Here is a 27,033-nt window from a genome sequence, read left to right as displayed (position 1 = left end):
CAGGCAAGGAGACAACAGTCATTAAGAAGTTGTTGTCCGACTGCCTTTCAGCTCATTGGCATTCTGTTCACTCTCCCCGTCCCCCTGCGACTCCCTCAATAATATTCAGATCCCACCAATTCATCTACTTCCCGAGAAATTTAAATCGCATTGACAAGGAGTAATGATGGATAATGACGACTTCTGGACAATGGGATGACAACAAGAATGTATTTTTTTGTCTCCACTTCCTACAACGGAGAACACTTAGACTGATCGCCTCTCCGGAACAGACAGGGGAGTAAGATTAATACCGAAAATGTTCCAGGACATCAATCTTCCTTACCCATGTTGGGACACACGCAGAGACCTGAAACTGCTGTTCCAGAGGTACTCGCTAATAAATAAAGGCTTATTGGTGTGTTGGACCACAGTAACAACCCAAGATTGGTTTCTCTGGGTTTTTTGTAAAAATATTTTTGGATGGAGTTAATTATGAAATATTGAAAACTATTGTTTCATATTTACTTGATCGGATACTTGCTGTGAAGCAGGCTGTACAACTTGGCATAGTCAAGTCCCCAGACCTGCTTGTCTAGAATGGGAGGGAAGGTGACATGCAGACACTTCCTGTCTAGCTTGAGGAGGAGGTAAACATGTTTTTTGAATTATTTTTTTAGATTTAGGTATAGAGAAAGGGTGGGAGCATGCAGGCATTAGAAGTGCAGTGTTTGCCTACTTACCTTGCATTTTTTTAAAGAAAATCGATTTTAAGCATTTCAGCCCGCGGGTATTTTTCACCTTATAGTCGAGCGGAGTTTTCACGCCATCGCTCCTCCCATTCATTTCCCAATAACTTTATCTCTACTTATCACAACAAAATGATCTATACCTTGTTTTTTCCGTCACCAATTAGGCTTTCTTTGGGTAGTACATTATGCTAAGAATTAGTTTATTCTAAATGCATTATAATGAGCATAATACGAAAAAAATAGAAAAAATTCATTATTTTTCAGATTTCAGCCATTCTAGTTTTAGGCTGGTTTCACACCAGGACGTTGCGTTTTAGGGGACGTTATGGTCGCACAACGTGCCCCTAACGCAACGCCTGGTGCTCTCTGCTTTGGACGTCAGAGTGAGCCGCGTTGTGCAGCTCACTCTGGCGTCCGTGATGCGCACTCTTGGACGCATGTGGCATCACGTGGTCCCGCCGGCCAATCGCCGCACAGAGCGGCCGCTCCAGGAAGTAAACACTGCACGTCACTGAGTGCAGTGAATATTAATTAGCCAGTGTGCCTGGCCTCTCTCCGCTCCTCCCCAACGTTACTGAGCATGTGCAAACAGTCTAACGCGGCTCTGCCGCTTACAAAGTACTGCATGCAGTACGTTCTATTATGGCGCAGCGTTACACTGTAACGCAACGTGGGCACTGTGAACAGCCCATTGATTTTTCATTGCTGTGCGGTGGGGTGCGTTACAAGCTGCTCTAACGTGCGCCTGTAACGTCCCACTGTGAAACCAGCCTTACAATAATTCATGCTGCCATAAGTAAAATCCACACATTTTATTTGGCCATTTGTCCTGGTTATTGCAATGTTAAAATTATATCCCTAGTATAATGTATGGTGACAATATTTAATTTGGAAATAAAGGTGCATTTTTTCAGTTTTACATCCATCACAAATTTTTAGCCCATTATTTATTTATTAATTATATGCCTTTTTGACATAGATATTATTCCCCCCCCCCCTAAAATCAGTAGGTGTATTATACTATTTGGCCACAAGATGTCCCCGCTGAGCAAAATTCTATGTAGCATGCAAGAACGCTACTTAGGATACAATGTATTGTTACATTGTAACTAGAGAAGTGACACAGGGCTTCAATGGAAGCCTGCGATCACAGTGCTGGCGGGGAGATTATGAATGGGAATATTGTTCCCATTCATAAATTTAACGATCGGGCGGCAGAAACTGGCGGAAATCACGGCGGGAGATAGAGTGGCGGCTCTATGTAAAAATAAACACTGTTTTTGAACAAAAACAGTGTTTATTCTCGGCGGTAATGTACGGATTGGCACAGGGGATTTTTGTCCCCTGCAGCCAATCTCCCCCTGCTCCCGGTAACAGCGCGACCACAGGCATTTGTCTGCACGATCTCCTGCAAACCCCAAACTGCAGGGACGAGACTAGCGCGTCCCTGCGGCTCTGGCAGCTGCAACTGCGGATGTGCAGCTCACGTCCACACGGCATAAATGGTTAAAGTTTCGCAAGCACTTGCATTCCCGAGTACTTCCGAAGATGAACGAGCCTGTACTCCATATGTGTGAGGTTGGGGGCGCCTGCCGAGGCCTGCCAAAAAGACCCAAAGGTGGGTACATTTTATGGGGGACACCAGTGAAACAAGGTGGTGGTGAGAGGACCAGGAAGGCTCTATTGTGTCCAGAGCATACATGTCAAACTCCGGCCTCGGGCCAAATTTAGCCCTCGGAGCCATTAAATTCGTCCCTGGTTTCCCAACTTTGCATTATGTTTGGTCCACACTAGACCACCAGGGAAGCTATATTGGAGGTGAAGCCCTAGAACACCAGGGAAGCCATATGGGGGAGGTAGGGGGAAAGCACTAAACAGAAGGGAACTGTATAAGGGGAGGGTTGGGGACACTAGATACCATGGAACTGTATAGGGGAGGGAGGACCTCTAGACACCAGAGAACTTTATAAGGGAAAGGAAAAACAGAGCGCTCCGATGGTGCGTTACCACTTTTAATAAATTAGCACGCTTAAAATCAATGCACTTACAATGTATGTGCAAGGAATGCACATTTAAGAGGCCACCAGCGAGTCCCCTCTGCGTCCTGTGCCTGGCCAGGGCTAACAGGGTCCGTGCGGATGGTGGGCAGGTATGGAGGAGGACAACCGCCGGCTCACGATCCTCTCGGCAAGCCGTCTGACGTCACTACGCGTTTCGGCGCTTAACCACGCCTTCTTCGGGTGACGCGACGCACGGACCCTGTTAGCCCTGGCCAGGCACAGGACGCAGAGGGGACTCGCTGGTGGCCTCTTAAATGTGCATTCCTTGCACATACATTGTAAGTGCATTGATTTTAAGCGTGCTAATTTATTAAAAGTGGTAACGCACCATCGGAGCGCTCTGTTTTTCCTTTTGTGTTTCCTATTTTTAGCATACTGGCACCACCCAGTTTACAGAGCAGCACCGAGGTGATATCCATTTAAAGGGCCATACCCATCTTAAGCTAGCGCCGGTACTAACACTTTGCAACTTTATAAGGGAGGAAGGTGGCCAGTAGACATTGAGGTTGGCCCGTGACTAGGTCCCAGTGTACAACTTCGGCCCACTTTGTATTTAAATTTGACACACCTGGTCAAGAGTTTCCCCTAATAACATGAAGCAAGTGTCTGGGCGTCAGGTCCACTTTGAGGCCGGTTTTCCACTATACTGGTGCAGTATAGTGGAAAACCGCACTGCACAAATCCTTTTTCATATGACCCTGCATCATTGTGCGACGATGGGGTCCTGTGGATAGTCCTGCCCCATTCAGTAACATACTACCTGCTGGGCAGGGAATATGTCATGGATTCCCACCATGACGCACGGCACTCCGTCGTTTACACTTACTGCATCGTCCATAAACTTCCATTACCCCAAGTACCGTGCGTTAAGCAGCATGCATTTGGCGCTTTGTAACGCGCTGCAGCCCTTGGATCGGATAGACTTTCATTGCTTCCTATGCAGCAAAATTGGGTAACGCTCTGCAGGTTTCACCTGCAGGTGTAAAAGGGGCCTCAGGCTAACTGATCCTATTTTGTTATAACTAACCCTACACTTTCTCCTTCATGTGATCCCTAGGGTAAAACTTACAAACTCCATACAGGTGGAGGTGGGTTCTACATGGGAATTGAATCTGGGACTGTAGTGATGCTCTCCTGCCCAATTGGTATATAATTCTCCAACCCCTAATGTTATTTAACCTCCTTGGGCTTGATTCACAAAGCGGTGCTAACCTACTTAGCACGTCTAAAGACTTTAGGCGCGCTACCCAGGGTGCTAAGTAGGTTAGCACCGGTTTTCTCAATCAGATCGCGCGCTAAGTACCGAACGCAAAGTTTTGTGTGCGCAAAGTCCTATGCGCGCTAAGTCCCATAGGCTTTAATGGACACTTCACGCGGAGCGCCCTGCGCTCTGTGCAGTGCGCGCATAAAGTTTTATGCGCGAAAAGCTCGTTTAGACGTGCTAAGGGGGTTTTCACAGGCATGCTAACAGTTAGCACCGCTTTGTGAATCAAGCCCCTTAGCTGTAACCCCAATTCAGGCTCTGGACAGAAATCTGCTGCTCAGTGGTAACCCCAAGCCTGACTTGGGGTAGCCACTGGGAGGTATGGAGACTCAGACATGGTAACAGAGAGCGATATCACTATAGGGATAGAGTGCCATCTAGTGGACGGAGGGTGAATTGCAGTGCCGGATCCAGGGGGGGTGAGTTATTTCCAATAGTAGGAAAAAGGCAGTTGTGTGTGACACTTACTATATATGATTAAAAATGAGCTGGGTGGATCACACAGGTATACATGCACTGTAGCTGCGTGTGGCAACAGGCCGCATAGACTGTCACTGGACGTGTGCCCCATTCAAAATATCAGAAAACAGATCAAATATATTCAAAAACAAGAAACGAAGAAAAACGTGCACCTTCCATCCTAATGTCAGACTTGTCTGGCTACTTGCTATAGGTCAGACTGTATTCTCATATGACTGACCTATAGCCCAGCCCTAACACCTGCGTACACTCCTGCCTAACAGCAAAACTACACAACCCTGCAGGTAGATGTAGCATACAACCTGGCACATTGCATTACCTTGCTGTGTTTGGTGAATGCTAACACAGTATATTTGAATATGAGGCCTAGGGGTTGAGGCAATCCAGATGAAAGTGTAATCACAATACAGATGCGAAGTCAAACAAGCCGGGATCAGGGCAGGCAGCGCTTATGCAAGGTCCTTTAACAATCCGAGTTTGGCAACAGGAGATCCAGTTAAAGATGCAAGGTCAGGTACAAGCCGGGTCAATAACAGATAATCAGAAGAAATGTAGTCCGGTGCAATCCGGGTCGGCAACAGGTAATCAGATCTGCAAGAAGCTTGGTCAAGAGACGGACAGAATCTGCAGCAAGACAAGGCACTTGGTGTGAGCGCAATCTCCGCTACAAGCCCAGCATATCACGGGCCATGAATAAGGGCGATCACCAGGTTCAAGTACAAGGCCTGACCAATCGGAGCTCAGGGTGTCAGATGATCAGCTGACATGCAGGGAGACACGTGGCTACTGTTTACGTCGGTGGAGCGCACACTGAGACGCTTCCTCTGCCTGCCACCCTGCACGCATGTGAGTCAGCGGCATGGCCATCGGTGGCAGCCTGCCGACTCCTTACACCTACATTTTTTTATAGCAGAGTGACAGATCCAAAATCAAGCAGTTTTATACATCCAATTGTCATGCATCTTGTGATAACCATGACACATCCAAACGTGGCTTACATGTAAGAAGATCACGCAGTCATCAGTGCAGGAGGTGGGTGGTGACACTTACACCACTTTAGTACCTACACCAGGCATGGGCAAACTCGGCGCTCCAGCTGTTGGGGAACTACAAGTCCCACAATGCATTTGCCTTTATGAGTCATGCCTGTGGCTGTCAGACTCCTGCAATGCATTGTGGGACTTGTAGTTCCATAACAGCTGGAGGGCCGAGTTTGCCCATGCCTGGCCTACACCCACCACCTGCACCAATGACTGCGTGTCCTTCTTACATGTAAACCATGTTTGAATTTCTCATTATCATGTTATGTATGACAACTGGATGTAAAACGCTGCTTGATTATGCATCTGTCACTCTGCTATAAACAACTTAGGACGGAAGGTGCACGTTTTTCTTCGTTTCTTGTGTTTGAATAAGAGGTTAGGTATTTGCAGGGTTGCTGCAGATCTAGCAGTATGATTTTTTTTTTCCCTGAAAAAGCTTGTGAAAAAATTAAACCGCTTTTAGACCCTAAAATCCTGGAGTAATCCTACCGCTAAGGAGGTTAATGACTAATTCGTTGCTGTTTTCTCGCCTGCTTTGTGTCTTTACAGTTTTGTACAACAAAAGTGCAAACTGGCTGCGATAATTCTGAATATGAATAAAGGCAAGTAGAAGGAGGCTGCATGAAATAGCCCAACCAGCCCCTCTTTTTTTATTCTTTGTTTTATGGCATATCTAATATACTCTTGGCAGTAATTTACTCCGATGCCTGAATTCTTGACAGTTCTCATGCTCTGGAATGATTAATCAATGTAGATGGCACCCAAGCAATTTTATAGGAGTTACCGGTCATCAAAAATTTATTAGCTTGTAAATCAAAAGAACAACTAGCTCCTTAATAGGCTGAGCAAGGCAGCATATAAAGAATGGTTAATTCTGACGCTGTGGTTATGTGGCGTATATGCAGCATGCGGGCCGCAAAGATCATCAGGCAAGACTATTCTTATGTAGCCAAACAAGGAAAAGATGAATTCATCCAAAATTCAGATCGATTGAATGATCCATAGAGTGACCTTCGTCAACAATCGGCACCACTAACGGTACCCGATCCGATCAACCATACATGAAGGGGAAAGAGGCACCCAGGATCAAATACAATTAAGTTAAAAACACATAAAATCAAGAAGATGGCGGCTTACCTCTAGTAGATAAATACTTGCTCTGCTTACATAAACATATGTATTGCACTTTCCACATTTTGATTTGAGAGGTTTTTCTACAGTAAAAAATCCTTCTTAGCATTTCCCATTTTAACTGGCTATTTGAAGCCAATCCTGATGTCATTTCCTCCCTTACTCTCCTCTGCCTGATTGTGTATTCATTGCCCGCCCTTCACTATAGAAAGTGCATTGTCTCAGCATAAGAAATATTGGCCAATCAGAGAGGAACAGAGGTGTGGGAGGGGAAAATAAGAGGGAAAGAGGCTTCCACCAATCAGGCTGCATTAGTTAAGTCTGAAGGGAAGTAAGGAAGCAAAAAAGGACAGCCCAGCATGCCCTGCAACTTCCTATTTGTGTACCAAATTTTGTGTGTACCAAATAAGAGTCGGGTAAACCGGGGAAAGATCATTTATCAACAAGAAAAGTAAAAGTGATTTTAACTTTTGGATTGCCTGGTTAGCATCCTTATTACTTGTTTACCAGATACAAATAAAGAATTGATTTTTGATTTTATGCCCGACAGTTACACTTTTTAATGACGACAAAATTATAGGAAAAGGGTACACTTTATTTGCACTGGCAACGCGTTTTGTGTGCGCGCCTACTTCATCAGGCTAATAAAAGTACCAAAATGACTTAGCCTTTTGTATTTTTGCATTTTTAACCCAATTTTATTTTGATCCTGGGCGCTTCTTCACCCTCCATGTGTTAGCTCCATCTCCTCCTCCTTTCAGTTGGGGGAGTAAGTGGCTAAACCACTAGTAGAACTAGTTCCTTCTTTTCCTAGAGTGTGACCAACCTGCAGCCAGCCATGCCCTGGAGGCACTCGAGTGGAGATGGGCATGTGGTTTGTTGCCACTCACGCAACCCACTTTGAGAAGTATATGTCTTACTACAAATTTTTTCTCCAAAAACCAAGTGGCATATTGTACTTTTGGGCTCCCGTTGTCTGTTTTTTTTTTCTAAGGTGTTCTTCACCCTACTTTGAGTCGATCAACCATACGGTCAACAGCCTGGGAGATTATACCGTTGATGGAAAACTAAAGTCTTATCTGAGACACTAATAATTTACACTCCGTATTCATGATTGGGTGTTGTGCTAGGGCTGAACAATGATGAACAATGAGATGCAAATAATCTCTCCTAGCAATCAAATTTCATGTAAATTATATCAATGTTGAAATTAGACCAATCAGAATAACGCCCTTTAAAAGTTTATAAACCGGTATAGGGATTAATAGGCTAGGCTTGGGTTAAAAACTAAATGGGGATTAAAATACACACACACACACCTTTTTATTTTATTTGGACCATGTCCCTTTTTAAAAAAAAGTTTAAACTTTTACAACTTTTTCCCCCCTAACTTTATTGAATAATTGTTGCTATTACCTGGCATCAATCACACAAGACTGTGCATGGTGACATGCACCCTTGGGAGTGTGCACGCACGGTGACAGGCGATTGTTTTTAATGCAGGACGTACAATCTACATCCTGGAACAGCAACAGGTTAATATGTGGCAACACACCATCCAATTCTTTTATTTTTTTTTCCCTTGCAATTTGAGAGTTATAATCTTTGATTTGCAAGGATACAGAGGCGCCAGTAGGATAAAACAAGATAAAAGGTTTAAAACGGTTTAGGTGGCGGTGGTGGACCGTCCACACACAAACAGACAAAAAATCGCTGTTGATTGTAGAGGTGCCAAGCTATCAATATACTCAGAGCTGTGAGATACTCCGTTCGTTTATTGCCTGATGAAGCGGGATGTTTGCCCGTGAAACGCGTTGCACTTTTATGTAGGAGTATGTGAATAAATTGTGAATTTTTTTTCTACAATCAACAGCGATTTTTTGTCTGTTTGTGTGTGGACGGTCCACCACCGCCACCTAAACCGTTTTAAACCTTTTATCTTGTTTTATCCTACTGGCGCCTCTATATCCTTGCATATTAAGTTGTCCACCCTTGGTGGAAGGGTGATATACCCTCTTTTCCTATCTACAGAGAGCGACATCTTAGTCCTGAGTGGGGTCAGGCTTAATCTCCCCACCTGCGTATACAGTGGTTGCCTTAGAGCAACCCAGGTTTGTAAGTATAATACTTACTTTAAACATTTTTCTCTATTTATACAACATACTACACTATATTGGGCTCTCGGTCTCCCTTTTCTCATAATCTTTGATTTGATTGTAACATTTAAAATAGCTGACCAATGTATCATTGAAAATTCAGAAAAAAATTGCTTGGGTCTATAATAAAAGTGACAATCTGTCCTATACCATTCAATTTTCCATAAAAGTTGATCAGAAAAATAAACTACAGGACTGGGGAAGCCTCATTAGGATCCACAGGCTTCCACCTCTTGAGGTAAGTGCAGGGGCTGTTTTCTTCCTTACAGGTTTACTTTAAGGCTTTAAGGTTGACATGCTTCAGTAATGTTGAGAAACACTGTAGTGGGGATCAAGTACTGATACCCAGTGACCAAAGTATGAAAGCCGATGTAGAGATATAATATTTTACACGTGGAGATCATAAAAGTGTTGTTCCAAATTCAGACTGTAACCGTTTATAAATAGGCGCCCTCTCATTGGATGCCATGGAAACTAAGAAAGGTTGAATGTGCAGACTTAAAGGGGAACTGAAGAGAGAGGTATATGGAGGCTGTCATGTTTATTTCCTTTTAATCAATACCAGTTGCCTGGCAGCCCTGCTGGTCTATTTCTCTGCAGTAGTATCTGATTAAAACCAGAAACAAGCATGCAGCTAGTCTTGTCAGATTAGACTTATAAGTCTGAACCACTGAAACACCTGATCTGCTGCATGCTTGTTCAGGGGCTATGGCTAATAGTATTAGAGGCAGAGGATCAGTAGGGCTGCCAGGCAACTGGTATTGTCTAAAAGGAAATAAACATGACAGCCTCCATATACCTCTCTCTTCAGTTCCCCTTTAAAGAAAACCCAAAGCTAACCTCGCGTGAAAAATCATATACTACCTAAGGAGAGGAAAGCCTTCTTCAGTGGCTTCCAACACTGTCCTCCGGACCTCTGCCACTGGCCGGGACCCTCCACAACATTGGGGCCACGCCCCTCTTATGGCACGGGCCTGGCCATGCTGTACACTCGTGCATGAGTGGCTCCGGCTCACTGAGGAGTTGCAGCTGTATTTGGGCGCCATACGCCCATGCACGTCTCTGAAAAGGAGCGTGGCCCACAATGTTCAGTCTGACAAGCCCTTGTCAGGATTCTTCGAGAGAACAGTGTTGGAAGCCTCTATAGCATCCAAAGGCTTCCCTCTTTGGTAAGTATGTATTTTTGTACACAAGGTTAACCTGGGGTACACTTTAAAAGGGGTAAGCCAAAAGCAAGAGTAGATGTCTCAATATCTCAGTTTTGCCGTTAATACCTTCTGATTGGGATTTTGCTGTTAGAAATCCCCAATACCCCAATGACCTACAGCTCTAGTATCTATCTAATCTCAGGTTCATGTTACTTGCTGAGGTAGCAGATTCTTCCTTTTCTTATTAGTATTGATTTCTAGGGCATCGTGTGCTGTGCAAATAAATATTTTACGAACAAGTTACATGGGGAAACTAGAGCAAAATTGATAAAATGCAGTTGTAAACTTTATTCTAGGTATACATGTATAAAAAGAAATGAGACAACCTCAAATACAGCAATGCCAAGATACGACGAGAGACAAATGAGTTTACAGTCTAATTAAAAATAGAAAACCGGTTGCCAGAAAGATCTTTTGGAAGTCTAGTGTAAAAACGGGTGTCCGCCAAAAGTTGATGGCAATAGTGACCTGTCGTGGGGGGTCACTAACCCTTTTCTTCATAGACCTTGCAGTGAAGCAATGTTTGCAAACCCAGGCCCTTTAGTGGTCCACACAGTCTTGGGGCTTATCTGCTGGGGTTGTATGACAAATGTGGCCAGTAAAAGCCACTCCCATAACAGTTTGGCCACCACGACTCCCTACACCCATAAGTGTTGCCTCAACAACTTCTGCTATGGAGGGGGAAACCCTGTATCAGAAGGAGGAAAATTTAAAGGGACCTGGGCTTAAAACTCACAGCTAACACAATGGAGTCAATTCACAAAACATCTTAGGCCAGAAACCCACTAGCAATGATTTCTAAGCGCTAGTGATTTGAAAAAGCTCTTACTAATGCAATGCTATGGGGGATTTTTATAAAATCACATCGCTCAAGTGGGATCACACCCATAGCATTACATTAGCAAGAGCTTTTCAAATCACAAAGCCCTCAGAAAAGCTCTCCTAGTGGGTTTCTGGCCTAACAAATGACTTATTTTTCATCTAATTATAATAAAAATAACAATAACAAAGTAAGTTGTTCCTGATTAACGTCTTTTCAATATTACATTTCTTGCCTTAATTAGAGGACTGTGGAGCTATTTCTGGGTACCGTGTTTTTCGGCATATAAGACAACCACCCAATGTTTCCAGTTAAAATATAGAGTTTATGATATACATACTCGCCATGTAAGACTACCCCTCTTCCAACAAATGGCAAATAAAAGTTCAAAAAAATCATTTACTGGTGCTATGTGTGAGCAGATACTAGTGCTGTACTGTATGTGGTACCCAGCGTATAACCGTATACAGGTGATTGAGTGGTTGGATTGAGCAACTCTTTCTAAGCGGATTGGTCAGCTCTCCCTGTCTCCAAGCGGATTAGTCAGCTCTCCCTGTTTATCAGAGCGGTATGGAAGAATAGATTGCGCTGTGCCCATAAAACACGCCTCTTTCATCCTTCTGGCCCGCCCTTGAATCCTGTTTACCTTCTTTTCTGCCTCTCAGATCTCACACATGCGGTAACAGGATAAGGCGGGCCAGACGGGTGGAAGAGGCGTATTTTATGGGCACAGCGCAATCTCTTCCATACCATGGGCGTCCCAGACCTTGCAGCGTGAGCGATGAGTTTCCCCCAGCATATGCCGCGACCGCCGAATCTCCAGCTACTAGTAATTGAACACCAGCATATCGCATACGTGCATCAGGTATCAGCATCGCGTATCCCCCGGCATCAATGACACCCGGCGTATATAAGACGCCCCACAACTTTTCTGAAGATTTTGAAGGGTTGTACGCCAGAATATGCAGTACTTGGAGTCTGAGTTGGAGGTTTCATAAACTGAGGAGTCTGAGTGGGAGTCGGATGATTTTTGTCCACAGCCTTCTTAATTATACATTTTTTTGCTCTTTGGGAACTTAAAAATGTAACATAGATAAGGTGAAAACAGGTGAAAAAGCTTTGTGAGCCATCCCCATTATCCCCAAATAAACGAGATTGTCAGTGCCACGTATCCAACAGGCATGTAGGTTAAGCCCCTGTGCTGACATCAAAGCAAAACTCCTAGAGAGATCCCTAAGCTAAGACAACGAGTAGCATGAGGATCGTGTTTCGTGGGTACTATGTATAGCCCACTTTGCACACTTTAGGTGAGCTTCAAGTGCTTACAAGTTGTTGTTTTTCTTTTCTGTTTTATAAGCAAGAGATCCTACAGCAAAGTCCCTGTTTTCCGGAACTCAGGCAACAGGAAGTCTCAACTAACCAGCATGCCTGAGGGGATAACGGGAAAGTGCTTTGGGGGGGTTTGCGGAGTAGAAAATACTTGCCTATCTTCTGGGCACCGTCTTCTACCCATCCTGCAGCTCCCTTCGACTTTCCAGTGTCCATGCATGGCTCCCAGCATGTCACGTGACCTGTACACAGAGGACGTCATAAAGCTGGTAGGAGCTACAGAAAGGGTAGGAGATGGCGCCTGGAAACACAGAATAGGGACACCAAGAGCCCACTATAGCGTGGTACTGTGTACTGGTAATTGAATGAGAATGGTAGAGTAATAAAGCTATACTCACAAAGAAGGGTTGCCTGAAAGCAACCACTATATAAGCAAGTGGGGAGATGAGACCTGACCCCACTCGAGGAGAAAAGGTGTAACATCCCTCCACCAAGGGTGGACTTAATATAGCGTAGACTGGAAACAGAGGCGCCAACAGGATAAAAGTATCTAAAAAGTTTTAAACTTAAGGAGGCAGTGGTGGCGCCTCGAGGCTTGGTAAGTATTTTCAGCTGCAGGGGGTGGAGGTTTGTGCTTTTTTGGCCAGTTGCTTAAGTATGCTTAAGCTTTGGCAAGTTGCTCTCTCGGCCGGTTGCTTGAGTAATCGGTAAGCCCATGTATCTGGCATCAGGCAATCCCCACCGGTGCTGGATAAAGGGGACTTTGCTGTACTTAGTTTGAAATGTGCAAACAGCAACTTTTATTTCATTTACGCGGAGAACAAAATAATAAAAAAGGGCATCTACTTATTAAATCCATCAAGCATTAATAAAAAGGCAATATTGGGAATTTTTATCAGCGCCTCCCTGACAGGTAGACTAATTACAGATGGTAGCGGTGGAGGATGTGTTGAAAAGCATAGCGTGCGTTTGGACAGGTGTTAATAAGCAGCAGAGTTTGATGCGCTAGGACATACAAGGCGGCTTGCGTCTTCGCCAGGGGCTTCAGGTGCTAGGAAGATTTCTGCGGTGACATAGCTCTTGTGGGCTTTATGACTGGGCAACAGTCTCAAACATTAATTAGAGTTGCCATGTTTTTCCGAGGCTTGTCATCACAGGAAAATAATCAAGGAGATTTTTATGCTGAATAGATGTTTGGTTGGGGATTTTGTTTACAGTATTTTTCTGCTTTATTTGGGAAGGAGATGGGGATGTGCTGAGGTCTTTTATTGCATACATTAACGATAACAACTGGAGTCTAATCTTCACACCTAGCTGAAGTCAGACATCCATCAGTTTTCTGGGACTGAATATTTTTTACAGCAAACGAGAACTGAAGATAAACTTATGATTAATTGTGTGGTAGTAACGATGAATAGAACTTTACTGGAGTTTCAGTCAGGGCTTAAAAGTCGGTGCAATTTTTGGGTACCTGAAGTCAGTCGGTGGTTTCATAAACTGAGGAGTCGGAGTTGGATGATTTTTGTAGCAATTCCATAGTCTTGATAGGGCTGTGAAGTTGGAGTCAAGGAGTCGGTGCAATTTTTGGGTACCTGGAGTCGGTGGTTACATAAACTGAGGAGTTGGAGTGGGATGATTTTTGTACCGACTTTGTACCGAGATAAACATTTAGTACTCCCAGGGCCGGCACTGCCATAAGGGCAAATGGGGCGATAACCCCAGGACCCCCACATGGGGCCCCAAATGCCCACTAAATGATGTGGCCCCCGGCCGAATGTGCCCCTCCACAGCGTTATGGAGTTAGTAGAGACAGGCACACACTCGCCTCCTCCGAGTTCCATACGTTGAAGGTCCATTTGTCTCCCTAAAGTGTTGTTGCTCTGTACTTCCCGATTCACCGGTTGGGCTCTAGTGCACATGTAAGAGGCAGGTGAGACAGACTGACCTGCAATGCCTAGAACTCGGAGGAGGTGAGTGAGTGCTGCTTCTCCCCACTGCTCTTTGTAACAGTCAGGGTAGGGGAGGTGGTAGGTCTTTAGGGGATGTACCTGGCCAGTATACTAGAGGGTGGGAAGTACATATCTGGCTACTATACCGGGGGGGGGGGGGGGAGCATATCTAACTATACTAGGGGTGGGGGAGCATATCGAGCTACTCCACTGGTGAAAGCACATCTAACTAGAGTGGAGGGTGGTCATTAGGGGGCAAATCTGACTACTATACTGGGGTGGAGGGAAGGTAGGTGTCAGAGAGGGCCCCAGGTTACTTTTGCCCCAGGGCCCCATTTTAGCTAGAGCCGGCCCTGACTATTCTAGGTCTGCTGTGCAGGTAGTGGTAGGTCACTCTCCTTGATTTTTTTTTTAAAACACTTAAAAATATATATTTTTAAAAGTAACCCTCCCTAACTGGTGTAGAGCTACCTGACAAAACAGTGGTGGAGGTACCCTGGATACAAACTAGTATCCACAACTCAACTTCTTTAACAGAGGCAACTATGCTAATTTTTTACTTTGCTTTCAAGGCACTGCATTGACATGAAGAAGCGGGCCAGCAGCCGCGAAACGCGTTGTTCTTATGTGCTTGAATGAATAATTTTTTTTTTTGATTTATATGGTTTTGTCCTTCAAGAGAGGCCTTTCAGTCATTGATGCTAGTTTATATCTAGGGCACAGTGTTTTGTCAGATATTTTCTGGAGTTTCATACTCATATTTTCAATGTAAGGGTTTAAAGAGGAGAACCCTAAAGGTGGCCACACACGATACAATAAAATTATCCGATTTTATGGCAATTCGATAAAAACGATCGGATCTCCCGATAACATCGAAAGCTTTTTTTCATTCGACTGAAAAATCCGATCGGATTTCCCTTTTTTTCGATTTTAATCGAACTGGAATGCCAGATATTTTTCTTCAATCTTTCTAAAGATTGTATGGTGTGTGTTAGTGGTGTGTCAGTTTATTAACCAGCCTGGCGTTCTATTAAGATCGCCAGGCTGGCGACCGGACATTTTTTTTTTAATTAAAAAAAAAACTATTGCATGCAGCCAACTGAAAGCCCACTAGAGGGCGCTCCTAATGCGTACTTCTGATCGCCTCCGGCGATCAGAAGTAACAAGAAGAGCCGCGATGAGCCGACGTCCTGACGTCAGCTGCCTCCGATCCAGCCCTTAGCGCTGTCCGGAACTGTTTGGTCCGGCTGCCCTGGGCTCGGGCGGCTGGGGGGACCCTCTTTCGCCACTGCACGCGGCGCATCGCCACGCTGCGGTGGCGATCAGGTAGCACACGCGGCTGGCAAAGTGCCGGCTGCGTGTGCTCCTTTTTATTTGATGAGAATCAGCCCAGCAGGGCCTGAGCGGCAGCCTCCGGCGGTAATGGTTGAGCTGAGCTCGTCCATACCACCCAGCAGGTTAATATACACACCCTAGCAATTTTCTCTGATTTTTCCAATCATTTTTATCATAATTGGGGACAGTCAGTCAGAATTATTTATTACAATTCTTAAATTGAACAGATATTTTAAAAATTGTATGGTGTGTGTCCACCTTAATGCTAAATACACACCATGCGTTTCCGCGTCGAATGCGTCCATCGATACGCGGCGATTCGAGCATTTCCGATCGCATTTCGATGATTTTTAGGTCAATTGCCATGTAAAGTATGGCAAATCGACCGAACGATCCCTCGAAACGTGAATCGGACATGTCGGAAATAATCAAATCGATGCGTATCAACGGACGCATCGAACGCGGAAATGCATGGTGTGTATTCAGCATAAGACAGATCAGCACAGTTGTTTGACTTCACAGAGGATGGACAAAAAAAGGTCCAACATGTCGCTGCAATTTGTCCTTAGTATTAAAGAGTAAATCAGTCCTCCGGTCCTTTTGTAATATGACGGGGAATTCAGTCTTTTGTAAAATGACAGTGGGCACTCGGTCTTTTGTAGCATGACAGCGGGCACTTAGTATTTTTTAATGACAGTGGGCACTCAGTCTTTTGTAACAAGAGTGGTCACTCAGTCTACTCTCACATTGCCACATTCAGTGGTAACTCCATCTGCTATACACACCAACATTCTTTTCCAGTATCTTGTTTAATCCCAGCAGCAGCACTAGGCTTTCGGTGCTCCTGAGAAGTATAAGTATTGTATTAGTTGATTAAATTCATTAACCAGGTCAAAGGCTTTTGATTTGGAAAGCATGGCAGAGAGGGTTGTGAAACTTTTCCCCCTTCTGTAATTATGCCACTTCGATGTCTTTGTCTTCCGCTGTCATGACTACATGAAGTATATCCTCCAGATTTCACATTATAATATTTCCTAAAATAATTTCAGAGCTACAAACTTATACATATGGTGCCCTTTTGAATCTGATATCTTGCTGATTTGAGTCCGCATGTGCCAAGAAAATGTAGACTAAATATATCGCAGGTAGGTCTTTTGTATTCGTTTCGTGACATCACGCTGGGCGGATCCCGCAGAGTGACAATCCCGGTCCTCGTCCTGTTAGTAGAATGAGTCATGTGACCGCGTCCGCTGCCGGCAGTCCCAGATTTCAGGAAGTGCTGTGGTTTTAGTTCTCGCAATCGTTTGTAGGTTACAATCCCTTCCTGTCTTCACTCTACATTTAGTTTTTTTGATCTGTTGTTATATTTGGAGTGTTTTTCAAGTAAAAAAAAGTAATCTTTCTGTGTTCCAGGAAATGGTGAGAGCTGAACTTATGTAGTGCCTTATTATTTCTATTTATATAAAAGTGGTCTTTTGTGCCTGACCTGACTGAGTTCACAACGTAAGCTCTGACTGAAAGAACGACGACAGTGGCTTCTGTGTTCTGATAAAGAGGCCCTGTAGTGACATATAGTAGAACGCACTAAATTATTCAGGATACCTACTTTTACTGTATTTTTTTTACTGGTTTCAGCAATAGAAACACTTCCTATATCTATTAATTGCTGTATATTGTGTGTAGTTCCGTCCATCCAATTTCTAGCGAAAAATCGTTTAAGCGATCAGATAATTCTCATCGGAAGAAAAATCGTTACCCACACTATCAATGAAGAATGTAATTCAGGGAGAGGAAAAATTATACAATGGATTAACACTGACTAAATAATCTATTAGGGCTTGTTGACACTAAGAGCGTTTTCGCCTTTTTTTAAGCGCCGGCGATTTTCAAAATCTCCTTAAAAGCGCGTGTGCGATTCTTCCCTATGAGAGTGTTCACATTTGAGCGGTTCGATTCCGACCCACTCACTAAAGCGCTGGACCATTTTTGGGGCGATTTGCTTCAATGGAAGGTATAGGGAAATCGCAAAGCGCTTGAAAAAACACTTTGTATATCGATTTCCCCAGCGCTTTTGAAGAGACTCTGTAACTTCAAAAAGATCCCCTGGGGGGTACTCACCTCGGGTGGGGGAAGCCTCGGGATCCTAATGAGGCTTCCCACGCCGTCCTCTGTCCCACGGGGGTCTCGCTGCAGCCCTCCGAACAGCCGGCGACAGGCCCGACTGTAGATTCAATATTTACCTTTGCTGGCTCCAGCGGGGGCGCTGTGGCTGCTTTCGGCTCAGAAATAGACAGAAATACCCGATCTCCGTCGGGTCCGCTCTACTGCGCAGGCGCCGGAGACTTGCGCCTGCGCAGTACAGCGGACCTGACGGCGATCGGGTATTTCCGCCTACTTCGGAGCCGTCAGAGCGCCTGCGCAGGAGCCAGGAAGGTAAATATTACGTCACGGCTGTACGGAGGGCTGCAGCGAGACCCCTGAGGGACGGAGGATGGCGTGGGAAGCCTCATTAGGATCCTGAGGCTTCCCCCACCCGAGGTGAGTACCCCCCAGGGGACGTTTTGACGTTACAGATCCTCTTTAAGAATAAATGCATTGTATTTATTCTTTACCGGGTCAAAGAGTTCACTTCCTGACTAACGTCATGAAGTGTAAAAACAAATCGCTCTACAAAAGCGCTTTATAAAAAAAATTGCAGTGCGCAAGTAAACGCCGGGAGGCACTAAAAAACATTCCGCAAAAAAAATCGCAAAACTATGGCCTCAGCGATTTCGATTTTAGTTGTGAACAAGGCCTAAATGAATATTGTAAAAAAAAATAAGCAATTTTATTCATTATGGTATTTTCACTACAGTTTCTTTTTCAACTGGACCTGAACTCTTGCGCAGGACAGAAGAAAAACGGAGAGCAATGCACCCCGTATGTACTTAGTGAGTTTAGCTTGTCTAATTCCCCCTCATCTGTGACAAATCACAAGTTGTTATTTGATCTCTCCCCTGTGTCAGCTGGCTGCCTCGGCAGATGAGCTTATTTGAAAGCACGGGATGTTCACAATATGTCTGCTTCCATGAAAGCAGGAAGTAGACACACTGCAGATTTATTACAGGATTTGTATCAGCTGTAACAAAGAAATGTTTTTTTTTTCTTTAGTTTTTATTATGCTGTTGCTTGTCTTTTAGAGCAGAGAGGAAGTTTTGAGTTCAGATCCTCTTTCAGAATTGTGCTACGAAACCACATCAGTTACACCTGTCGGCCCACCCATTGTGTTGCACCCAGACAAGTATGTCTAGATGACCGTACACTGGTGGGGGTGTCTTGACGCCCTGGAGAAAAATGACACAGGAGAGAAAAGACCGGGAGCCCAATAGCGCAGTATGTCTGTCTCAATTGAGTCAAAGAAGGAAGTATAAATACTACTCACAGAAGCGGGTTGCAGAGGGGCAAACGAGCACAGGAAGCAGGTAGAGACAACGAACCCGACTCCACTTGGGGTGGTCCAACCGGACCTGGGTGTGGTCGCTCTCCTTGGTAAAAGTGACAGGTCATCACTGTGGTAGAGACCATGTGTGGGCTGTCTAGACCCCTCCACTGGGATACGTTAGGGGGTAAATGAGCACAAATTTGGGAAAAGAGGCGCCCCAGTATGAATAACATTAGATTAAAAAATGATAAAATGAAAAAAAGTGAGGTGGATTACCTCAATGAAGAGATCTTTACGTGAACAAAGAAGTGTTCATTAAAAAAAGGAACTTCAGCCTAAACAAACATACTGTCATTAAGTTACATTGGTTATGTTAATTAGAATAGATAGGTAATATAATCTCTTACCCACCCTGTTTTAAAAGAACAGGCAAATGTTTGATTTCATGATGGCAGCCATCTTTTTGGTTGAAAGGAGGTGACGGAGCAGAAGACACAGTTCCAACTGTCCTGTGTCCTGAGCACCTCTCCCAGTTGCTAGGCAACGTGAATAACAACATGGGAAATCCCATCATGCTCTGCACAGCATCAGGGGAAAAAAGCCCGGGCACTTTTCTTTGATGGGTGGAGCGTAGCTAAAAATGCAGCTAAAAATTATGCTATGGTAAGAAAAACGAAGTTCTGATGCTGTGAAACTGTTATAGAAACACCAAGTCTTTTCAGTTCTGCTGAGTAGATTTTTAGTCCGGAGGATCACTTTACTCACAGGCAACACGTTTCACTGGTCTAAGCCCGCCTCCTCAGGCTAATAACAGTGCCGGTTTGCAAATACTAGGGTTCGAGAGGCCTGTTATTGGCCATGAAACGTGTTGCCTGTACTTAAAGGGGTTCTGTGGACACTTATAAAAACTAAAACCAGACACTTACCTGGGGCTTCTACCGGCCCCCTGCAGCTGTCACGTCCAGCGCAGTCCTACGATCCTCCTTTCTCCGCCTCTGGTCACGGTCCAATTATTCGTCTAACTAGACGAGTGCAACTGCGTCCTCGCTCACATCTCCAGGAGCTTACTGCGCAGGCGCAGTACAAAGTTGTCTCGTACTGTACCTGTGCAGTAAGCTCACGGAGATGTGAGCGGGAACGAGGACACGTGCGTCCGCGTAGATTGCATTCGTCTAGTTAGGCGAATAATTGGACCGTGACCTGCGACGGGGAACGGAGGATCGTAGGAGGACCGTGGGACATGAAAGCTGCAGAGGGCCGGTAGAACCCCCAGGTAAGTGTCAGTTTTTGTTTTTATAAGTATCCACAGAACCCCTTTAACATTTCTTTGTTCACGCAAAGATCTCTTCATTGAGGTAAGCACCTCACTTTTTTAATTTTATCGGTTTTTAATCTAATTTTATTCATACTGGGGCGCCTCTTTTCCCTAGTTTGTGTCTAGATGACAGGTACACTTTTACATGTCTGTGATTGAGTCTTGAAGCTGGGCCATACATTAGAACCGTACAATAACGAGGGAAGGGTTCCTATCTCGTCTTCAGAGTGACATTTGCCGGGTGTGGTAGCATTTTCTGCGTTCAGCTCTCATCCCTTCTCCGTATCGCTGCTCCAGTGACAGCTCTGTGTAATTTTTCCAGCTAATGCTTCCTAATCGTTATTTCCAGACAGGTGAGCGGCCTGCTGCTCCCGTACGGCCTCCGTGCGCCAGATGGAACCCGATGCCAGCGTTCCACGCCAGAAATAAATAAATAAAGCATTCTGGAGCTCGCAGAACTCAGTAACTTTTCAACAGGCAATTAATTAGCAGTCCGCGATAATCCGCTAACCTCAGGTTATACCGCTTGTTTCCTCGTTTGTTTTCATTTGCTCCGCCTGTTGCTAAATTACAATTCAGCAGCAATAATGGGAATGGGGCGCAGCGTTTTGTCTTCATTTGTGTCGCGTGCTTTTTATTCCCCGGCGGCGGCTCGTGCGCGCCATTCTGCGTGTATTTTAAGATGTTAATGGGGTCAGCTATTGTGCATTTAGGCAGCTGTACAGGACAGTGATTGCACACGGTAGCAAATGCTTATGTGCGATTTACTGAGACCATGTGTGATAGACAATGGCTTCAGTTTGGTAAGACCTGTTTGGTAGAAATGTTATGTTTAGTAATTTATTATTTAAGAATAGGTATAGCAATGTTTAGGAGAACTCCTGGAGAAGCATGTGATCAGTTTGATCAGCTGATAGATTTGTAAGGTTCTGATTTGCTGGTCCTGAAGTCATCACAGCTAATCAGAACCTTAAAAATCTATCAGCTGTTCAAACTGATCACATGCTTCTCCGTGAGTTCTCCTAGGCAGGGCCATACCCATAGTATTTGATCTGACCTCTAATGGCCAACAAGGGTTTTGCCACCGAGTACTGAGTCATCTTTCGATAGGGTATCAAATCCTTATTTCACAATTCACAACTTCACACATAGGCCTGTGTTTTTCGGCCATTTTTTGCAACAGCATAATAACGTTTAAAGAAAAACATTTCATTTTTTTTTTACAGCAAACAAATCCTGCAATAACTCTGCAGCGTGTCCACTTCCTGCTTTCATGGAAGCAGACCTATTGTTAACATCCTCTATTTACCAATTAGCTTTTCTGCCAATATTCCTGAGCGGTCACAGCTGAGGGATCAAATTGCAGTTGTGATTTGTTAGAGATGAGGGGAGATTAGACAGGCTAAACTCGCTAAATACATACAGGATGCACATAGCAGCTCTTGGCGAGCAGCTTTCGCCTACTGGGCAGGTGCTGCCGCACTCATGCAGGTGCAGTATGGTTGTGCTCATATTTGACGGAGAGCGCAGCCACGAGACCCTATCCAACAAGCTTGTGTCAAATCTCTTCAGATGGTCCATGGGTGACAATAGTCGGGCTGGAGAAAGAGATGGGAGGGCTCTGAACTATCCAGACTCTACCTAGGAAAGAATCGGGTTCACTTAACCATTTCAGCCCGCGGGTATTTTTTCACCTTATGCACCAGAGCAATTTTCACCTCCCATTCATTCCCCAATAACTTTATCACTACTTATCACAATGAATTGATCAATATCTTGTTTTTTTCCGCCACCAATTAGGCTTTCTTTGGATGGTACATTTTTCTAAGAATTATTTTTTTCTAAATGCATTTTCATTGGAATATTAAGAAAAAAATGGAAAATCATTATTTTATTTCACAGTTTTCGGCCATTATAGCTTTAAAATAATACATGCTACCGTAATTAAAACCCACTTTTTTTATTTGCCCATTTGTCTCAGTTATTACATCATTTAAATTTTGTCCCTTGCACAATGTATGGAGCCAATATTTTATTTGGAAATGAAGGTGCATTTTGCGTCCATCACTATTTACAAGCTTATAATTAAAAAAATGTTCGTAATATACTCTCTACACATGCATATTAAAAAAAAGTTCAGACCCTTAGATAACTATTTGTTTTTTTGTTTTTTTTTTACTTGTAATTTTTTTTTCATTAAAAATGTTATTTCGGTAATTTCTGGTGTGGGAGGTAAACAGTTAATTTTAAATGTAATTATGTGGTTTTATTTTATTAAAAAATGTATGTAGATGTAGTTTTACTTTTTGGCCACAAGATGGCCACAGTGAGATGTAATTTTTTTTTAGCCCTGGAAGTGCTTGCTTCCAGGAAGTATTAGGAGGACGGGAAACTTTTTTTTTTTTTTTTGGTTAGAAAGACGGAGGTTTCTGATAAGAAACTGTCGGTCTTTCTACCGGGGACTTAGATCAATGAATGGGAAGTATGTTCCCATTCATTGATCTCTGGGCTAACGGTGGACCACACATGCGGGCATGCGCGCGATAGCGAGTGGGAGCGCGCAGTAGCCCTACAGCATGTCCAGGTGGCATAAATGGTTAAAAGAGGGACTGTAGTGAAAATTACATAATGCATAACATTGCTTATATGTTACAATATTCATTTATAAATTATTTAGCCAGTGTTTGCCCATTGTAAAATCTTTGCTCTCACTGAAATGTATCACTGGTGGTGACATCTTTAGTTCTGCCAGGTGATCTGTGTGGAATGTTCGCTACTGAGATATCTATGCACAGAGGGAGATGCTGCTTGCTTGGCATTTGGTAAAAGGCGTTATTTCCCACAATGCAACATGGTTCACAGACAGGAAACTGTCAGGGCCATGGTCATGACATCACACTGTGGGAGGGGTTTCGCCACAATATCAGCCACACAGACCCCCTGATGATCTATTTGAGAAAGGTAAAGATTTCTCATGGAAAAGGGGGTATTGGCTATTGATTGGAATATGGTTCAGTCTTTGGTTACAGGTCCTCTTTAAGACTTGTCAGCCTGGATTTTTCACATGCAACTCACTAAATGCTCTATTTTTGAGAGCCATTAGGCAGAGTTTTTACATACCTGCTGGCAATAGATTCCGGGAAGGGAAACAGGCGACTGAGCGATAAATCTTCCCCCAATAATGCAGGAAAAATGAAGCATACATCACAGTGACACAGAGCAGGAGCATCTTTAAGGATTCTGTTTTATCTGAGTAGCGGAGCGTGAGATGCGTCCCTGGTCAGGACGAGCCCTTGTCTTTTTATCTTTACTGGGTTTTTTTTTGGTTTTTTTGTTCTGAGGTCTTGATGTTCTGGGCAAATAAAACAAAAGACACTCTTTAAATTCAGTCATTACTTTTTTAAAGCGGGACTGTTAGCCATAAAATCAAATTCCATTTACCCACTGCTCTGTGTTTATTATGTAGTCTACAACCTGACCCTGGATTGCAAGCATTCCAATATAATCATAAATGGTTCTGCTGTAGTAAAACTTCTCTGTCATCCTGGTTCTATTGCTCCTCAATAGAAGCCTGGTACATTGCTCCTCACCGATTGGATGAGGGCAGTTCAGTGTGACTGGAGGCTGAGAAGGGAGAAGCTGCTGAAATACGATCTATGATGTGCTCACATGTGTTTACAAAGCAAGCTAGATACGACAGTGCAGTTTCTAGGAGAAAAAAAAAAAGAGTAAGGGAGGAAAGGACATCAGGATCGGCTTCAGTCAGAAGCAGTAAAAATGGAAAAAGTTTTTTCTTTACCATATAAAATTCACTGAAATCAAAACAGTACAATAGACAGTACAATACATATTTTATGTAAGTTCAAGTACTTATCTACTTATGTGTGTTTTTTTTTCCCGGGATTGCTGTCCCTGCTGTTTGCTAAAAGATTGCTATACACCTATAAAGTGTTGCACAAATCTCTTCTGCAAGGTTGTGGAGTCGGTACAAAAATCATCTCACTCCTCAGTTTAAGAAACCACAAACTCTGACTCCAGGTACCCAAAATTGCTCCGACTCCTTAACTCCAACTCCACAGTCTGGAATTTAACGTTATGAAACATTTCATTTTGCAGTCAGCTATGAATTTCAAGCCTGAACTCTGTACTCTGTTTATGCAGCATGCCCAGCTATTTTCCTCTTCTAGCATAAGCAATAAAAACTGTTGATTTACACATCTGCACTCTTCTCTGTGTTTTGATTTTCTAAATAGGAGATCTGATTAAGGCCTCTTTTCCATGAACTGTTGATGGGTAGTGAAATGCCTCTCAAACCCTTACAACTGCTCACTGCTGCCTGGAAACTGCTTGTTGCTGCCTGGTAACTGCTCACTGCAGCCTGGCAACTGCTTGCTGAGCACACAGCTCAGCAGTCCATGGAAAGGGGGCCTAAAGGTACATGGTACACTTTTTCATTTTTTTTTTCAATTAGATAATTTAGTTCGATTATTCCGTTAGATCGAATATGAAGATTTGTTTCCAACATGTCTGACCGGATTTTTATTTTTAAAAAATACAGGATAATCATTCATTTTTCTTGATTAAAAAAAAGATTATTTTCAACTTTTCTTTGATTCGATCATTTTGGTAAAAAAAAACTGAAAAATCAATAAGGTTTTTTGTACTTAGGGACTAATTCTCTATCCATGTTTATAAGTAAGCTGTATTGCAGAAAACTTTCAGTTAAGCTCAAAATTCAAAGTTTGGCTAATAGCAAACTGAAGAAGAACTTGCCTCCAGTACGCCGTCTCAACAGGCTAACAAATCCTACTCACTACTTAGCTTGTACTCATTACCTGAAGATGTGGGCGGTTTTGCCCACAAAAGTTGTTTTTAGTGCCATTTAAACTCGTTCTTGCCTCTAGGCCAGGGCGTAACAGCCCTCACTAACAGCTCCTGTGTGTAGACGTGGAGTGTAACATGTGACCAGCGGCAGGACAAGCCCTTCTCACTCCTCTAGTGTAACTGGGTGCCATGTAGCCTATCACCATGCAGTTCCCAATGTCATGTGACATGCAGAGACAGGAGTTGTATGGTGATAGGCTGCATGGCAGCCAGCTACACGAGAAATGCGAGGAGGACCTGTCCTGTCATTGGATGCAGGTAATGTATTACGATTCTCTGCTGCTGCTCTGCAAACACTTCAACAACTTCAGCTTCTCTGAGCTCTTCAACCCAACTTGGGTCAAATATAATCCTTTTTTCTGAAGTACTTAAACAGCCAAGAAACAGTGAGAGACAGCTTGATATAAGGTTTTACTGCAGGGAAGTTCAAATGGTTATTACTTCTGCTTTGTTTTATAGCTTAAAATACAGAGTGTGGTTTGTAAACTGCAAATAGGACAGAATGATGCAATGTTATAAATAAAGCTATATAATCAAAATAAAGAGAATCTTTTCTTTGCAACTAATGTTCTATTCCTTATCTATACTACACATACAATTCATTGTATCATAGAGGTTTGTTTTCGCTTCAGGTTTGCTTTAAGGGTGTGCAGGGGGGTGCCTAAATTGTAAGGAGAATTTGCAGTTGAGCTTTTACGATGGATACTCCGTGACAACGCAGGATACTTTCTCAAGCGGACATTTTCTTAAATCTGTCAAAAGTTCCTCCACAGATGCAAAATTTCATAGCCTGTCTGCCGGCGCTATATGCCACTTCCTGCGGTAATCAATGACTCTCGTCTTCCTGGTCGTGCGCCGTAAAAAGTCACAAATACAGCAGTTATTCCGTCCTGTCCTCACTGCCGAAATGAAGGTGTCAAGATTGCTTCTCTCCCTTTACTGCACTGCTGTAAATGTCCGGCCCGTACTAACACTCGCGTTCCGAAAAATAAAACCAGCGGATGTTATATATGAACCAATCTGTCGGGTTGTGGGTTTCAGCTGCCAAGAGGGAAGAAATTGAAAACCGCAACATAAATATTTTCCCCGGTAGATAAAGCAGCACGAGGGCTGTGTGACTAAGTACCGGAATATTTGTGTTCCGCATTTAACAGATTAGAGAACAAACTTCTAATGAAGGGACACATGTTTAGTGGATGGGATGACAGCTTGTGACAATCATCGTTACAGAGAAACATAATGAATTTAAGACACATCAGTAGATATGGAATCCATGTGTCGGAATCTGTATTAATTCCAAAGGAATAAAAAATATTTGGTAATATTGAATGCAAGTTTCGTACAGATCAGTCCTCAAAAAGTTTTGGTGTGTGTGTATTATAGGCCTGGAGGGCGTCATGGTGGCTTAGTGGATTGCCTTCTTGCCTTGCAGTCTTGGGGTTCCCAGTTTAAAGACTACCTCCGGTCAAACAAAAAAATGTTGAATGGCAATACATCTATGTAGTCTATGCACTGTGTACAGTTAGATGAACGTATAAAGTTTTTACAACTGGTACATCGTAGTGGATAGAACATACTCAAAGTTATATCTGTAGTAGCACTTACTACTTTCTCCTCATGCTGATGCCTTCCAAGTACACCCTCAGCATTGTGTCCTCCCCTTCAGCCTGGTGCCCTCTCTTGCCTCTCCCTCCCCTGTCTCTCTTCCCCTGCTCTCTGCCTGCCTACCTACATCAAATTACATCTCTTGTCATACTGGGTAGGAGATGGTGAAGACAGCTGCAGCCTTTTTTATTAATAATGTTTAATGTTTATAATGTTTGTTATAATTCTTATCCTTAATGTCTGCCTGCCTGGGTTAGATTACATCTCTTTTTCACTGTGGTTGTGGCCTAGGAACATAACAT

At 43.7% G+C, this 27,033-nt stretch overlaps 1 protein-coding gene and 1 long non-coding RNA gene across 3 annotated transcripts in view; one reads left to right on the top strand and one right to left on the bottom strand.

Moving 5' to 3' along the window:
* Window positions 1–27,033, top strand: part of RSU1 (Ras suppressor protein 1) — a 221,135-nt gene that overhangs the window by 139,304 nt on the left and 54,798 nt on the right. The window lies entirely within an intron of this gene.
* The window catches only part of LOC137518151 (uncharacterized), a 66,144-nt gene that overhangs the window by 10,601 nt on the left and 28,510 nt on the right, over window positions 1–27,033 (bottom strand). The window contains exon 2 of the long non-coding RNA XR_011020749.1: window positions 23,363–23,594. This is a non-coding gene — a long non-coding RNA (uncharacterized lncRNA). The remainder of the gene's footprint in view (window positions 1–23,362; window positions 23,595–27,033) is intronic.

This window comes from Hyperolius riggenbachi, chromosome 5, assembly GCF_040937935.1.
Source record: "Hyperolius riggenbachi isolate aHypRig1 chromosome 5, aHypRig1.pri, whole genome shotgun sequence".
In the NCBI taxonomy this organism is placed as follows: Eukaryota; Metazoa; Chordata; class Amphibia; order Anura; family Hyperoliidae; genus Hyperolius; species Hyperolius riggenbachi.
This window is presented reverse-complemented; position numbering and strand designations above follow the sequence as displayed.